Below are 17,065 nucleotides of genomic sequence, written 5' to 3'. Positions count from 1 at the left end.
AAATAAGCCAGTATATAGATTAAAAAACAATAAAAACTTTTGTAAAAGTGATTACAATCTCAATTAATAGCAAAAGGATAAACATGGAGTTGTAAAATAGGACACCAAAATCACAAAATGTAGGGAAGGGGAATAAAAAATGTAAATCTTTTAGAATGTTTTCAAACTTGTATGACTATCAGTTTAAAGCAAGTAGATATAGTTAATGGTGAACACACTGGAAAACCAGGGTAAACACAAATCAAAGATAATAGATTCACAAAAAACAAAATAAATGAATCCAAGCATAACACAAAAGAAAACCATCAAACCACAAAAGTAAAAATAAAGACCTAAATAGACATTTCTCCAAAGAAGATATACAGACTGCCAACAAACACATGAAAGAATGCTCAACATCACTAATCATTAGAGAAATGCAAATCAAAACTACAATGAGATATCATCTCACACCAGTCAGAATGGCCATCATCAAAAAATCTAGAAACAATAAATGCTGGAGAGGGTGTGGAGAAAAGGGAACCCTCTTACACTGTTGGTGGGAATGTAAATTGATACAGCCACTGTGGAGAACAGTATGGAAGTTCCTTAAAAAACTACAAATAGAACTACCATATGACCCAGCAATCCCACTACTGGGCATATACCCTGAGAAAACCATAATTCAAAAAGAGTCATGTACCAAAATGTTCATTGCAGCTCTATTTACAATAGCCCAGAGATGGAAACAACCTAAGTGTCCATCATCGGATGAATGGATAAAGAAGATGTGGCACATATACACAATGGAATATTACTCAGCCATAAAAAGAAACGAAATTGAGCTATTTGTAATGAGGTGGATAGACCTAGAGTCTGTCATACAGAGTGAAGTAAGTCTGAAAGAGAGAGACAAATACCATATGCTAACACATATATATGGAATTTAAGAAAAAAAAAATGTCATGAAAAACCTAGGGGTGAAACAGGAATAAAGACACAGACTTACTAGAGAATGGACTTGAGGCTATGGGGTGGGGGAAGGGTAAATGGTGACAAAGCGAGAGAGAGGCATGGACATATATACATTACCAAACGGAAGGTAGATAGCTAGTGGGAAGCAGCCGCATAGCACAGGGAGATCAGCTTAGTGCCTGAAGGGGTGGGATAGGGAGGGTGGGAGGGAGGGAGATGCAAGCGGGAAGAGATATGGGAACATATGTATATATATAACTGATTCATTTTGTTGTGAAGCTGAAACTAACATACCATTGTAAAGCAATTATACTCCAATAAAGATGTTAAAAAAAAAAGTCAATGGACTAAATGCTCTGATCAAAACACAGAATGGCAGATTGGATTAAAAAAATCTAAGAAACTACCATATGCTGCCTACAAGAGACTTCACGGTGAAAGACACAGATAGAAAGTGAGGGAATGGAGAAAGATATGTCATGCAAATGGAAATGACAAGAAAGGGAGGGTAGCAATACTCATATCAAACAAAATAGACTTTAAAATAGTCAGTAAGGAAAGACAAAGGCATTATATAATAAAGGGATCAATACAAGAAGAGGACATTACAGTCATTAAAATACAGGCACCCATTATAGGAGCACATAAATATATAAAACAAATACTAACATACATAAAGGGAGAAATTGACAGGAATACAATACTAGTAGGAGACTTTTACACCCCTCTGACATCAATGGACAGATCTTCCAGACAGAAAATTAATAAGGCAACAGTGGCCCTTAATGACACAATAGACCAGTTAAACTTAATTGATATTTACAGGACATTACATCCAAAAAAAAAACAGAATACATATTCTTGTCAAGTGCACATGGAACAGTTTCTAAGTTGACCACAGACTAGAACACAAAATAAGCCTCAAAAAATTCAAGAGGATGGAAATCATTTTAATCATTTGTTCTGACTGCAGTGGTCTGAAACTAGAAATCAACTAGAGAAAGAAAAAAGGGAAAATAACACATGGAGACTAAACAACATGCTACTAAAAGACAAATGGGTCAATGATGAAATCAGAAAATATCTCAAGACAAATGACAATAAAAACACAACCTTACAAAAATCTATGGAATACAGCAAAATCACTTCTAAGGGGGAAGTTCACAGGGATACAGGTCTTCCTCAAGAAAAAAACAAACAAACAAAATCTGAAACAATCTAACCTACCACCTAAAAGAGCTAAAAAAAAAAAGAACAATCAAAACTCAAAGTCAACAGAAGGAAATAATAAAGATTAAAGAGGATATAAGCAAAATAGAGATCAATAAGATAATAGAAAAGATCAATAAAACCAAGAGCTAGTTCTTTGAAAGATAAACATAATCGACAAACCTCTAGCCATGCTCATCAAGAAGAGAGAGGATCCAAATAAACAAAATAAGAAATGAAAGAAGAGTTTATTTTTGTGTATGGTGTTAGGGAGTGTTCTAATTTCATTCTTTTACATGTAGCTGTCAAGGTTTCCCAGCACCACTTATTGAAGACACTGTCTTTTCTCTATTGTATATTCTTGCCTCCTTTGTCATATATTAGTGGACCATAGGTTCATGGGTTTATCTCTGGGCCTTCTATCCTGTTCTATTGATCTATATTTCTGTTTTTGTGCCAGTACCATACTGTCTTGATTACTGTAGCTTTGTAGTATAGTCTGAAGTCAGGGAGCCTGATTCCTCCAGCTCCATTTTTCTTTCTCAAGATTGCTTTGGCTATTTGGGGTCTTTTCTGTCTCCATACAAATTTTAAGATTTTTTTTGTTCAAGTTCTGTGAAAAATGCCATTGGTAATTTGATAGGGATTGCACTGAATCTGTAGATTGCTTTGGGTAGTATAGTCACAATATATTCACAATACTGATTCTTCCAATCAAAGAACATTGTATATCTCTCTATTTGTGTCATCGTTGATTTCTTTCATCAGTTTCTTATAGCTTTCTGCATACAGGTTTTTGCCTCCTCAGGCAGGTTTATTCCTGGGTATTTTATTCTATTTGTTGCAATTGTGAGTGGGATAGTTTCCTTAATTTCTCTTTCTGATCTTTTGTTGTTAGTGTATAGGAATGCAAGAGATTTCTGTGCATTAATTTTGTATACTGAGACTTTACTAAACTTGTTGATTAGCTCTAGTAGTTTTCTGGTAGTATCGTTAGGATTTTCTATATATAGTATCAAGTCATCTGCAAACAGAGACAGTTTTACTTCTTCTTTTCCAATTTGTATTTCTTTAACTTCTTTTTCTTCTCTGATTTTTGTGGCTAGGACTTCCAAAACTATGTTGAATAACAGTGGTGAGAGTGGACACACTACCCTTGTTCCTGATCTTAGAGGGAATGCTTTCAGTTTCTCACCATTGAGAATGATGTTTGCTGTGGGTTTGTCTCATATGGCCTTTATTACATTGAGGCATGTTCCCTCTATGCCCACTTTCTGGAGAGTTTTTATCATAAATGGGTGTTGAACTCTGTCAAAAACTTTTTCTGAATCAACTGAGATTATCATACGGTTTTTATTCTTCAGTGTATTAATATGGTGTATCACATTGATTGATTTGCATACACTGAAGAGTCCTTGCATCCCTGGGATAAATCCCACTTGATCATGGTGTATGACTCTTTTAATGTGTTGTTGGATTCTGTTAGCTAATATTTTGTTGAGGAATTTGGCATCTATATTCATCAGTGATATTAATGTATCATTTTCTTTTCTTGTGATATCTCTGTCTGGTTTTGGTATCAGGGTGATGGTGGCCTCATAGAATGAGCTTGGGAGTGTTCCTTCCTCTGTAATTTTTTAGAAGAATTTGAGAAGGATGGGTGATAGCTCTTCTCTAAATGTTTGATAGAATTCACCTGTGAAGCCATCTGGCCCTGGAGTTTTGTTTGTTGGAAGATTTTTAATCACAGTTTCAATTTCATTACACATGATTTGTCTGTTTATATTTTCTATTTCTTCCTGGTTCAGTCTTGTAAGATAATACCTTTCTAAGAATTGGTCCATTTCTTCCAGGTTGTCCATTTTATTGGCATATAGTTGATTGGAGTAATCTCTCATGATGCTTTGCATTTCTGTGGTGTCCATTGTACCTTCTCCTTTTTCATTTCTAATTTTATTGATTTGAGTCCTCTCCCTCTTTTTCTTGATCAGTCTGGCTAAAGGTTTATCAATTTTATTTATTTTCTCAAAGAACCAGCTTTTTTTATTGATCATTTCTATTGTTTTCTTTGTTTCTATTTCATTTATTTCCCTCTGATCTTTATGTTTTAAATGGATTAAAGATATAATGTAAGACCAGACACTATAAAACTCTTAGAGGAAAACATAGAACACTCTTTGACATAAATCACAGCAAGATCTTTTTTGACCCACCTCCTAGAGTAATGAAAAAACAAACAAACAAACAAACGGGACCTAATGAAATTTAAGGGCTTTTGCACAGCAAAGGAAACCATAAATAAGATGAAAAGACAACCCTCACAATGGGAGAAAATATTTGCAAACAAAGCAACAGACAAGAGATTAATCTCCAAAACATACAAGCAGGTCATGCAGCCCAATATCAAAAAAACAAACAACCCAATCCAAAAATGGGCAGAAGGCCTAAATAGACATTTCTCCAAAGAAGGCATACAGATGGCCAAGAGGCACATGAAAAAATGCTCAATATCACTAATTATTAGAGAAATGCAAATCAAAACTACAATGAGGTATCATCTCACGCTGGTCAGAATGACCATCATCAAAAAATCTACAAACAATAAATGCTGGAGAGGGTGTGGAGAAAAGGGAACCCTCTTGCACTGTTGGAAGGAATGTAAATTCATATAGCCACTATGGAGAATGGCATGGAGGTTCCTTTAAAAACTAGAAATAGAATTACTGTATAACCCAGCCATCACACGACCAGGCATGTACCCTGAGAAAACCATAATTCAAAAAGACACATGCACCCCAATGTTCATTGCAGTACTATTTACAATAGCCAGGTCATTGAAGCAATCTAAATGCCCATTAGCAGATGAATGGATAAAGAAGATGTGGTACCTATATACAATGGAATATTGCTCATCCATAAAAAGGAATGAAATTGGGTCATTTATAGAGACATGGATGGACCTAGAGATTGTCATAGAGAGTGAAGTAAGTCAGAAAGAGAAAAACAAATATCATATATTAAAGAATATATGAGGAATCTAGAAAAATGATACAGATGAACCTGTTTGCAAGGCAGAAAGAGAGACACAGATGTAGAGAACAGATGTATGGACACCAAGGGGGGGAAAGGGGGGTGGATGAATTGGGAGATTGGGATTGACATATATACACCAATATGTATAAAATAGATAACTAATGAGAACCTGCTGTATAGCACAGGGATCTCTACTCAGTGCTCTGTGGTGACCTAAATGGGAAGGAAATAAAAAAAAAGAGGGGATATATGTCTACCTATAGTTGATTCATTTCATTGTATAGTGGAAACTAACACAACATTGTAAAACTACTATAACCCAATTTAAAAAAAAACAAATGAAAAAGGAGAAATAACAACTGATACCACTGAAATTCAAAAAATCATAAGAGAATACTATGAACAGTTATATACCAACAAATTGGACAACCAAGAAGAAATGAATACGTTTCTAGAAACATACAGCCTGCCAAAATTGAGTCAAGAAGAAACAGATAATTTGAACAGAACTATCACTAGAAGTTAAATATAATGTGTAATTAAACAAAAAATCTCCTTGGAAACAAAAGTCCAGGACCAAATAGCTTCACTGGGGAATTCTACCAAACGTACAAAGAATAACTTATATCTATCCTTCTCACACTATTCCAAAAGATTGAAGAGGAGGGAATACTCAAATTCATTCTATGAAGCCACCATTACCCTGATACCAAAAGCAGACAAAGACACTACAGAAAAATAAAATTACAAGCCAATATCTTTGATGAATATAGATGCAAAAATCCTCAAAATATTAGATAACTGACTCCAATAATACATGAAAAGAATCATATACCATGATCAAGGTGGATTCATTCCAGTATTTCACAAATAGTTCAATATATGCAAACAATCAATGTGAGTGATTAACAAAAGTAAAGACAAAAACCACATGACCATCTCAGTAGATACAGGGAAAGCATTTGATAAAACTTAACATCCATTCATGATAAAAACTCTCACCAAAGTGGGTATAGAGGGAACATATCTCCACAGAATAAAACCATTTAATACAAATCCACAGCCAACATAATATTCAATGGTAAATAGATGATAGCCTCTCCTATAATTCAGGAGCAAGACAAGGATGGCCACTCTTACCTCTTCTATTCAACGTTTTATTGGGAATCCTAGCCACAGCAATAAGACAAGGAAAATAATTAAAAGTATTCAAATTGGAAGGGAAGAGATAAAACTATCACTGTTTGCCAATGACATGATGCTCTCTATACAGAGAGCTCCACACAAAAACTATTAGAACTAATAAATTAATTCAGCAAGGTAGCAGGGTACAAGATTAATATACAGAAATCTGTTGTATTTCTTTACACTAACAATGAAATATCAGAAAGAGAAAGTTAAAAAAGAAAATCTCACTTAAAATCACATCAAAAAAATAAAATATCCAGGAATAAACTTAGCTGAGGAGGTGAAAGACCTATACACTGAAAACTATAAAACACTGATAAAGGAAACTGAAGATGATTCAAAGAAATAGAAAGATATCCCATGCTCTTGGATTGAAAGAATTAATATTGTTAGAATGGCCATACTACCTAAAGCAATCTACAGATTTAATACAATCCCTATCAAAATACCCATAACATTTTTCACAGAACTAGAATAATACTAAAATTTATATGGAACCATAAAAGACCCAGAATTGCCAAAGGAATCCTGAGGAAAAACTACAAAGCTAGAGGCTTTACCATTCCAGACCTCTGATAATACTAAAAAGCTACAGTAATCAAAACAGCATGATGTTGATAAAGAAATAGACACATACGTTAATAGCACAGAATAGACAGCCCAGAAATTAAACCCATACACCTATGGTCACTTAATTTACAAACAAAGGAGGCAAGAATATACAATGGAGAAGATACAGTCTCTTCAACAAGTGGTGTTGGGAAACCTGGACAGCTACATGCAAATCAATTAAATTAGAACACTCCCTCACACCATATACAAAAATAAAAATTGTTTAAAGATCTAAATATAAGACATGACCCCATAATACTCCTAGAAGAGAATATAGGCAAAACATTCTCAAACATAAATTGTAGTAATATTTTCTTAGATCAGTCTCCCAAGGCAAATAAATAAAAGCAAAAATAAGCAAATGGGACTGAATCAAACTTAAAAGCTTTAGCACATTGAAGGAAACCATAAATAAAATGAAAAAGACAACTTATGGAATGGGAGAAAATATTTGCAATTGATGGGACTGAAAATGGGTTAACATCCGAAACATAAAATCAGCTTATACAACTCAATACTAAAAAATAAACCTGATCAAACAATGGGCAGAAGACCTAAATAAATGTTTAATAAAGACATGTAAATGGCCAACAGGAACATAAAAATTTGCTCAACATCACTAATTTTTGAGAGAAATACAAATCAAAATTACAATGAGGTATCCTTTCACACTTGTCAGAATGGCTATCATCAAAAAGTCCACAAATAATAAATGCTGGAGAGGGTGTGGAGAAAAGGCAACCCTCCTACACTGTTGGTGGGAGTGTAAATTGGTGCAGCCACTGTGAAAAACAGTATGGAGTTTCCTTAAAGAAGTAAAAATAGAGCTACCATATGATCCAGCAATCTCACTCCTGGGCATATATCTGGAAAAGACGAAAACTCTAATTTGAAGAGATAAATGCACCCCAATGTTCATAGCACCACTTTTTACAATAGCCAAGACCTGGAAGCAATCTAAGTGTCCATCAACAAATGATTGGTTTAAGAAGAAGTGATATATGTATATATACAATGGATCATTACTCACCCATAAAAAAGAATGAAATATTGACACTTGCAGCAATATGGATGTACCTAGAGAATATTGTACTAATTGAAGTCAAACAGAGAAAGACAAATATTATATAATACCATTTAGGTGTGGAATCTAAAATGTGATACAAATGAACTTATTTACAAAACAGAAACAGACTCACAGACATAGAAAACAAACTTATGGTTACCAAAGGGGAAAGGGGAGGAGGGAGAAATTAGGAGAATGAGGTTAACAGATACAAACTACTATACATAAAATAGATAAGCAACAATATACTGTATAGCACAGAGAAGAATATTCAATATCTTATAATAAACTATAATGAAAAATAATCTGAAAATTATAAATATATAACTGGGAGAAAAAGAAACATACTGAAAGGGGTGACCCAGCTGCTTCAGGTAGCATCTTACAGGTGTGTCATTTGTTAATCACAATAAAATGTGTGTTTTAATCTCACAGAGTTTATCACTAATAAACTAAGGCTACCTATACTCACTTAAGAATGCCAACAGATTCACCTGACACTTAAGCAATATCTGACTGATCAAAACTCTGCTGATTAACTTCTGGTGTGTAAATATATTCAGTTAGTTTGAAAGAGTCAGAGTTAAAAAAGAATGAGCTAGTGTGAAGGTCTCTTTTCATCAGCTTAGGGAAGCTTGATGTAGCAACTGTCCATAGGCCAGGGGTATAGTCACTATGTATTAGGGTTGGATTGACACCAGCTGATCCTTATCTTTCGGCATCCACTTTTTATCCTCCAGGTAGACGACAGCCCTTCGGTTAGAATGTCATATTAATTACGTATTAAATTGTTATATTGTATAAACATTTTGTTTTGTTTTGAGAAACACCCCATTCTTCCTTGGATTCAGAAGACACACTCTGTATATCATGATATGTATCACTGTAATGTAATGTACTCAGAACATATATAGTTTCATAGCTTCAGGCTTTTCTAAAAAAGGCTGATTTGACTTTTGATCATTTTAATTGTTGAAAAGAGGGAGCTTTTACCTGAGTTTGCTTCCAAACTTTTAAAATACTGTCTCCCTTATATGTGTCCTCGACTTCTTATTCTGAAAAGGGTATGATTCACTTTACGAATCACACTAGTCTGATTTGGTGAGAGTTCAGACTCAGTAGGTAACATGTACAGTGAATCCCATTTTACACATTTTGGTGTGTATTACATTTTCTGTCTGTTACAGAGGACATAATATAGGTAAGATCAGGGTTCAGTGTCTTTGTTTATTTTTAAGTCTTTATTATAATAATCACAAAATACTGTTCTTTAAATGCTGCTTCATATTTATAAAAAGTTTTGCATGTATTATCTCATTTGATTCCAATAGCACTCTGGTAATGAAAGCATGGATTATTATTTGTGGTTTATGGACAAAACCATTACCCGAGACAAGTTTAGCAACTTATAAAAACTAATATTTTGTGAATGCTTACTATGTTTCAGACATTATGCTAAGTATTTTATAAGCATAACATACTTTATCACACATATCCCCCTAATCTATGAAATCAGTTCTCATTTCATGGGTGAGGAAACTGAGGTTTAGGGAAATTAAATGGCATAACCAGGGTCACATGGATATGACTGGCAGAGCTGGGATGGAAGCCCATTCATCTGACTCCAGAGAGCATGCTCTCCTGGACACTGTGTTTCCTGATGGTCAGTAAGCAGGGATCCTATGACTCAAACCAATACTTTTAGTGAATCTGTGCCCTATATTGATTTTAAAGTATGGTCTTCATTAAGAAAAACTCTCAACAAACTTTTTGTGAAAAGAAACTTGACATTTCTTTTAACAGTCATATAAGCCCCTTTTGAACTCTGTCATTTAAAGCTATGTCTTCAGTTGGGAACAATGTGCTATTTCCTTATGCCTCATTTTACTCCTGGCCAGTGTTCCCTTATTAGTGAGAAGATGGACATATGATTCAGCAGTAAGAGTACTCTGCTAGGAGTAAACTGTTGGCCTCTGGGAATGGCAATAACCGTAGCATTGCTTAGTATACTCAAAAAATTTTGGGGCTTCCCTGGTGGCGCAGTGGTTGAGAGTCCGCCTGCCGATGCAGGGGACACGGGTTCGTGCCCCGGTCCGGGAGGATCCCACGTGCCGCGGAGCGGCTGGGCCCGTAAGACATGGCCGCGGGGCCTGCGTGTCTGGAGCCTGTGCTCCGCAGCGGGAGAGGCCATAACGGTGAGAGGCCCGCGTACAGAAAAAAAAAACAACAAAAAACAGAAATCTCAATTAAATAGAGTTGGGAGACAAGAAGGGGGAGCTTCCATACCCTGTGACAACAGCAGTCCAATGACAAGCAGAAAGTCTCTTTTTCTTTCCTGGCAAGAACTCAGCCAATGAAAAGCCATGGACTCTTTGCTAACTACAGCCCTTCCTACATCCTTTTCCCCTCCATTAAAGCCTTCTCCTTCCATTGCCTGGGAGGCCTTGCATGAATCTCACCATGGTTGCAGACACCAAATTACGATTCTCTGCTGATCCTGAATAAACTCATCTTTGCCAGAGAAATATCTGGCAGTTTCAGGTCAACATTTTGGTGGCCTATATGGGGACCAGAGGAGACCCCTGATGACTCTGGAGCTGATGAGCAACCAGGTGCAATACTCAGAACTGAGTCCATTGTGGTTCACTGCTTTTCTCACTGATCCTAGGGTTTGAACGCACATCTTTCTCCTGGATCTGAGTTCATGCCCTCTTTGTGTTTGAAGCTTTCCAGGCTTTATTCGGGATCTATTTAAAGATTTTGTTTTTCTAGTTAAGGCCTTGTTCTGTATGTGAGTACTCGTTTGGCACTTCAGTCTTATCCTGAGATCAGACTGTTTCAATGAAAGCTGGCTGAAAATGTCTTCAGCTCACTTCCTTCAGGAAGGTGCTGCTTCAAATAAAACTGTGCCAGTTTTTCAGCCTTTGGCCTGTTCCTTTGAAAAATCTATTGTCTGGAAACTGGCTGAAAAAAACAAACAAAAAAATGGTTTCAGCCTGGCTTCTCCAGGACCAAATAGTCTTCTTAGAACTGGCTGAGATTGGCTTGCAAGCTGTTTGAAAATTGTTGTTTGCTCTAGAGGAAAACCCCCTAGTAAATGGGATCCCAGTTATCTAAGATTTTGAGGGATCCCCCCCGACACAGATACTCTGGCCAGTTTTATGTTTAAAAACCTTGTCCTTCCTCACGGGCATTTCTAACCTAAATGGACCAACTTGACCAAAGGCAATTTAGAATATCAATAGCCATTATGGGGAACTTCTGAAATCCTCAAACTTCATTTTCTTCTAACTGAATTGGACTGTAATAGCACAAAAATTTCCAGAACTGATTGGAAAGCTTATTTTGATTGGTATTTTGAGACTTCCCAATATTATCAGGAGTCTAAAATTTCCTCTCTGCAAAATAAGAAATTAAGACTGAGGTCAACAAACAATTAAAGAAAGAAAATGGCTCTTGAAGCCTCAGGCTCTACTTCATTGGCTTCTTTGTCTCAGCCTCTGTCTTCAGCTCCACCTTCTTCCTTTTCTTCTATAACTCCTATGCCTCCACTATACCCTCAAATCCCCCAAACAAATTCTCGCTCCAAACTTCCCTTTTCTCTGCTACTCTTCCCGCTCCCTTTTCCTCTGAACTTATCAGGATCTGTCCCTTTAAAATTAACCATCTGAGGATCCAGAAACTAAACCCTTAATTTCTTATTTTCCCTGGACTAAAGCTGAATTGCATGCCACAAAGATTTTCCCAAGGTAATTCCTCACAGATTTGCTGAGGAATTTAATATAGTCATTCAAACTTATCAACCTGATTTCTCTGCCTCTTATCAGCTAGTCCATATGCTTGTTGAAGTCCAGGACAAGCACTGGATAAAAACTTCACAACTGGGAAACTCCTGAAAAGGTCTCTAGAACTACAATTTGGAGACCAGTTCACTAACTTATATGATCAGACTTGGGCAATCACTAGGCGATTTTATGGAGCAATTCCTAGGGCTTTTCCAAAGCCTGCTGATTGGAACAAAATTCAAGCTTGCACACAAAAAAATCTGATGAACTTCTTCATGATTATTATAATCCAATTCAGAATGTTTTTAAAGGAAATTCTGGTCTTCTTTCAGATGTTGATTCCACCCAGGTTGCTCTTAACTCTATGTTTATTAATAGGTTGAACCAGGATCTTTCCCTTCTAGTAAAAAGGACTAGAATGGAATGGGAAACTATGTCTCCTTCAGATTTAGTTAATCTGGCAAACCAGCTCTCTCACACTCTAGATGAGTTACCTAAAAGGAAGACAGCCATAATTCTTAATCTTCAAATCCAGCAAATGAAGGCTCCAAAACCAAAACAAACCCTCCTAGTTTCTGCTGTTATTGAAAAAAAACAGGACAGTGGACAAGAGACTGTTACAAATTTAAGCACTTTGGTTACCTTCCTACCTCTAACCAGCCTTTCCAACATCCTTCCAATTCTCAAAGAGTTCTGAGGATCTATGGTTGGGGGGGGAGGGTGTCTTCCCAATCCTCCCTCTTAATCAGCTTGGAGAAACATTTCTCCAGATTGGGGATGAATCTCTTCCGGTTCTGACATCAGAGCCATATTCTTGGTGCTCAACCCCACTACTGTAAAGCAGCCAGCCCCTGCCTTGGAGTACTAAAACAGTTCATAGAGTGGTGATCTCTAGTGATCTTCAAGAGGGTCTTTTCTCTGAACCTATTTCCCTTTGTTTAGACCCTTTGAGAGATACACACCCTTTTCTCCTCTACCTATATCCATTTAGTAGCACAAGACTTCTTAGAGAAGTATCATGCCAGTTTCTTTCTCCCAGAAGGGGGAAAGCATTCTAGAATTTGACAGTAGTAGTCAAACTAACCAACCAGGTGAATTACATAATTCTTTGACATCTTTTAGTTGCTTCATCTCTGAAAGTACTAGAGCAGATTCTGGAAACACTGATCATTTCCCTATTGAATCAGCTATCACCTTCCCTACGGGCAAAATCTTCAACTGATTTTTGCAAAATGTACAGAGCATTGTCTGTCAAGATTCAAATAGATCCCTCAAAGCCTCTTCCCTGAATGAATGCCCTATAAGTAAAGAAGCTTTTCAAGGCATAAAACTCATAATAGAAGATTACAAGGCTCAAGGCCTCATTATCCCTGTACTATCCCCTGTATAACACTCCCATTTCACCAGTGAGAAAACCTAAGGGCAGAGGGTAACGATTTGTCCGGGAGCCCTGAGCAATAAACAACATTGTTATCCCTCAACACCCTGTAGCTCCTAACCCTCATACGTTACTATTCTCGGTGGAAGTAAATTCTTTACTGTAATTGACTTATGCGAGGCATTCTTTAGTAATCGAGTTGCTCTAGCCAATACATTTCTGCCTTCACTTGGGGAGAAAAACCCTAATTCACCTGAATAGTAATGACTCAGGGTTATACTGTGAGTCCTTCTTATTTCTTACAAATCCTGAAGACTGATCTGGATGACAAAGTCCCCCAGAGGACTTTGTTGCATTACAGGGAAATTCTACTTTGTTGCATTACAGGGAAAATTTGCTTCTTTTCTCTCCTTCTCAAGCCTCTCAAGAAGATGGTATTCACTTGCTAATGCTTTCAACCTTAAAGGGACATAAGTTTGCCAAAGAAAAATTGCAGTTTGCTCAAACCCATGTTTAATATTTAGGGCATCTGTTATTGGAACAAGGGCTACACCTAGATCCAGATAGGCTTCATGGTGTCCTAAATTTCCCAAAACCCCAAACTGAGCTCCAACTGTGAGGTCTTCTCAGGCTAGTTGGTTATTGTTGAAATTGGATTCCAAATTTCTCTCTTATGGCCAAACCTCTATGTGTTTTACTCAACAATAACAACCCTGACACAATTTTATTGAAAGAACCTGAAAACGTAGTCTTCTAGGCCTTAAAGAAAGAATTTGATGAACCCACCTGCCCTTGGACATCCCAATAATCAGATTTCCTTTTTCCTTTTGGTATATGAAAAGGAAGGGAATGCCCTTAGTATTCACCCAGAAACATGGGAACCACCGTGGATGCATATGGTATTATAGCCAGCAACTGCATTCTGTGGCATAGGTATTACTCCTTCCCCCTGCCTTACCATAGAGTCATTACAGCCATTGCCATTTCAGTTAGGACCACTGAGAAAATCATTGTGGGATCCCCTTTAAATATTTTTGTTCCCCATGCAGTAGAATCTCTCCTAAATTCTCATTATACTCAACATTTCTCAGCCAGCCCTGCCTCACCTCCTATGAAGTCCTTTTTTTTAAAAAAAAGTTGTCACTCACATAACTCTTTTATATTGTAATCACCTTAACCCAGCTACTCTTCTCCCCTCCGTCAGTGATGAAGTCCCTTACTACTGCTTAACACTGAAGGACCACGTCCTGTCTCCTCCTGCTGATCTACAAAAAATTCCATTGGATAATGTTGACTTCTCATGGTTCGTTGATGGTTCTTATTTAAAAGATGACAATGGCAAATATTGTACTGGGTATGCTATTGCAACTCTTTTTGGTGTTGCTGAGGCAGCATCTTTACCTATGGCTACTTCAGCCCAACAGGCTGAAATATATGGTATTAAACACACGTGTACTTTAGCCAAGGACTGCCAATATTTATACTGATAGTAGATATGCTTTCAGAGCAGCACATGATTTTGGAGTGTTGTGGAAGCAATGTGTCTTCCTTACTTCCAGCAGAAATAAAATTTAAAAATGGCCTTATGTTTGGGAATTATTGAATACAACACTTTTGCCTGTTGTTTTAGCTATTAAGATTCTGAGGCATTCTAAACTTGACTCTCTGGAAGCTAAGGGAAATTACTCTGCTGATATTTCTGCAAAAAAAGTGCTGTTCTTAAAGGGACCAATAGCAGCCAAACCACTTTTATGGTGCAATGGGATATTTCTACAAATGATAATTTAGAAAAACTAGCTAGAGAGACCAAATGATTAGCCTCAGAAAAAGAAAATCAGGATTGGCAATTCAACAGTTGTTGGCCTGATAAAACAAAAAAGCTCTGGTTTGGACCAAATAACAACACAGTCCTACTAAAATTCCCATTGCTCACTACTGTATATGCACTAAATCATCAGTATACTGACAAAATGATAGCCTTCATGAACCAATATCGGTGGAGGAACATTAACAAGGCTGCAATAAGTGTCCACCTCACTTGTCCCACTCGTTTAAATTACAATGCAGGGAAGTCTGTTTGTACTGCTTTCAGACATTTTAAACTGCCGAATGGACCATTCGAGTTCTGGCAAATGAATTTCATACAATTTCCTCTGTGTAATGGATATAAATGTTTTAGTCACTGTCTATGTTTTCACACTGGACTGAAGCCTTTCCTTGCAGACAGACTATTGCCTCTTCTGTGACTAAGGTCCTTTTGGAAAAGATTATCCTCTATCTGGAGAACTCTTCTCAAACTTTGAGGAACCCATTTTACTAGGCCAGCTGCTTCAACAAGTTTGTTTGACCGATTTTACAACACTTTCACTGTGCTGACCACCCTCAACCCTCTGGTATAGTCAAATCAACTTAGCGGCATTATTAAGACTCAATTGGCAAATTTGTAGAGGCTCTCTAAATCCCTTGGCTAAAAGCATTGCCATTGGTCTTTCTAAATCTCAGATCCACTCTCTTTTGGAACTCAAACTCCCACCCTTTGAGATAGTCACAGGATTCCCAATGACTTGGTTCCTGCTTCTTTTGACCTACAACTAGAAAAGGAGAGATACTCCAATACTGCAAAGGTCCAATTTTTTCTACTAAAAATAACCATGTTTTGGCAGAACAATCTTTTCACAGTGCACTCTTGGGAGACAAAGGCCTTAAGCACCAAACTTAGCAACTTGGATATTTTGTCTATTGGAAAAGACACCTTTAGTAAAGCTCTCTTCAACCTCGATGGAAAGGCCACTATCAAGTACAACTAACCACTAACCAGTGCTTGTGCTGCCAGACTCCAAGGAATAGACTCTTGGACTCATGTGACACAGCGAAAGAAGACACTGGACTCTGACTGGAACTGCACATCATTTGGTGACCTGAAAGTTAAGATTTCCCAGAATTGAAGCAGATGACACCTGATGAAACAGATTTTCAAAGATATCTGGACCAGGCCGGTTGGAATTTTGTTTTCAAACCTTTGATGATGGTAGAACCCTTCAGATGATCTTCAGCGTCTGATTTGATAATATATGTACATTAAATAAAAAGTGCCTACAAGTTCTCCCTCCTAACACTCCTTGTTACTTGAATGTGACCCTCATAGTTTTCAATCTGTGTACTTTCTCTCTGATGTGAGACATTATACCCAGGAAAGATCCTTTCTAACAGTGAGGGACAAAAAGCCACTGAAACTGGAAAACCTGACTCTTGATCAGTGATGCTTTCAGAGAAAGATTTTGATCAAAAGGGAAAAATTTAAAAATAAGTAAACAGAAACCTCAAACAAATTTGGGAGACTAGAAGGGATAATAGCAGAGCCCAACAAGAAAAACTACTCTTCTTTCCTGGCAAGGACTCAGCAAATGAAAAGCCATGGACTTTTTTTTTTTTTTTAGCTATATCCCTCTCAACTTCCTCTCTATGAAAGTATTCTCCTTCCCCTTGCCTTTTGGGGGCTGCACACAGTTGCAAATCCCTAATTGCAATTCTCTGCTGATCCTGAATAAACTCATCTTTGCTGGAAAATATCTGGCTTTCTACTAGTTTCAGGTCAACATTCTTACTAAGGAATTAGTGAAATTGTTTATCCCCCCACCCCCATTTTTGTCCAAGACGATTTTTTGACTCCAGTTCAGACTAGGTTTCTTAAATTATCCAGGTTTAAATTTTTTCTACCTGTCTAACTTGCACAGAATTATATAGTGGACATTTGTTGGTTTGCATGTTCAACATGTATCCCTCCTCCTATAGATGAGTACAGTGATTTTGCTTTGGGGGACTTATCCCATTGAATATGAT

The sequence above is a fragment of the Stenella coeruleoalba genome (genome assembly GCF_951394435.1).
Source record: "Stenella coeruleoalba genome assembly, chromosome: 1".
NCBI classification, from domain to species: domain Eukaryota; kingdom Metazoa; phylum Chordata; class Mammalia; order Artiodactyla; family Delphinidae; genus Stenella; species Stenella coeruleoalba.
The sequence above is the reverse complement of the archived record's forward strand: the minus strand, read 5'-3'. Positions refer to the sequence as shown.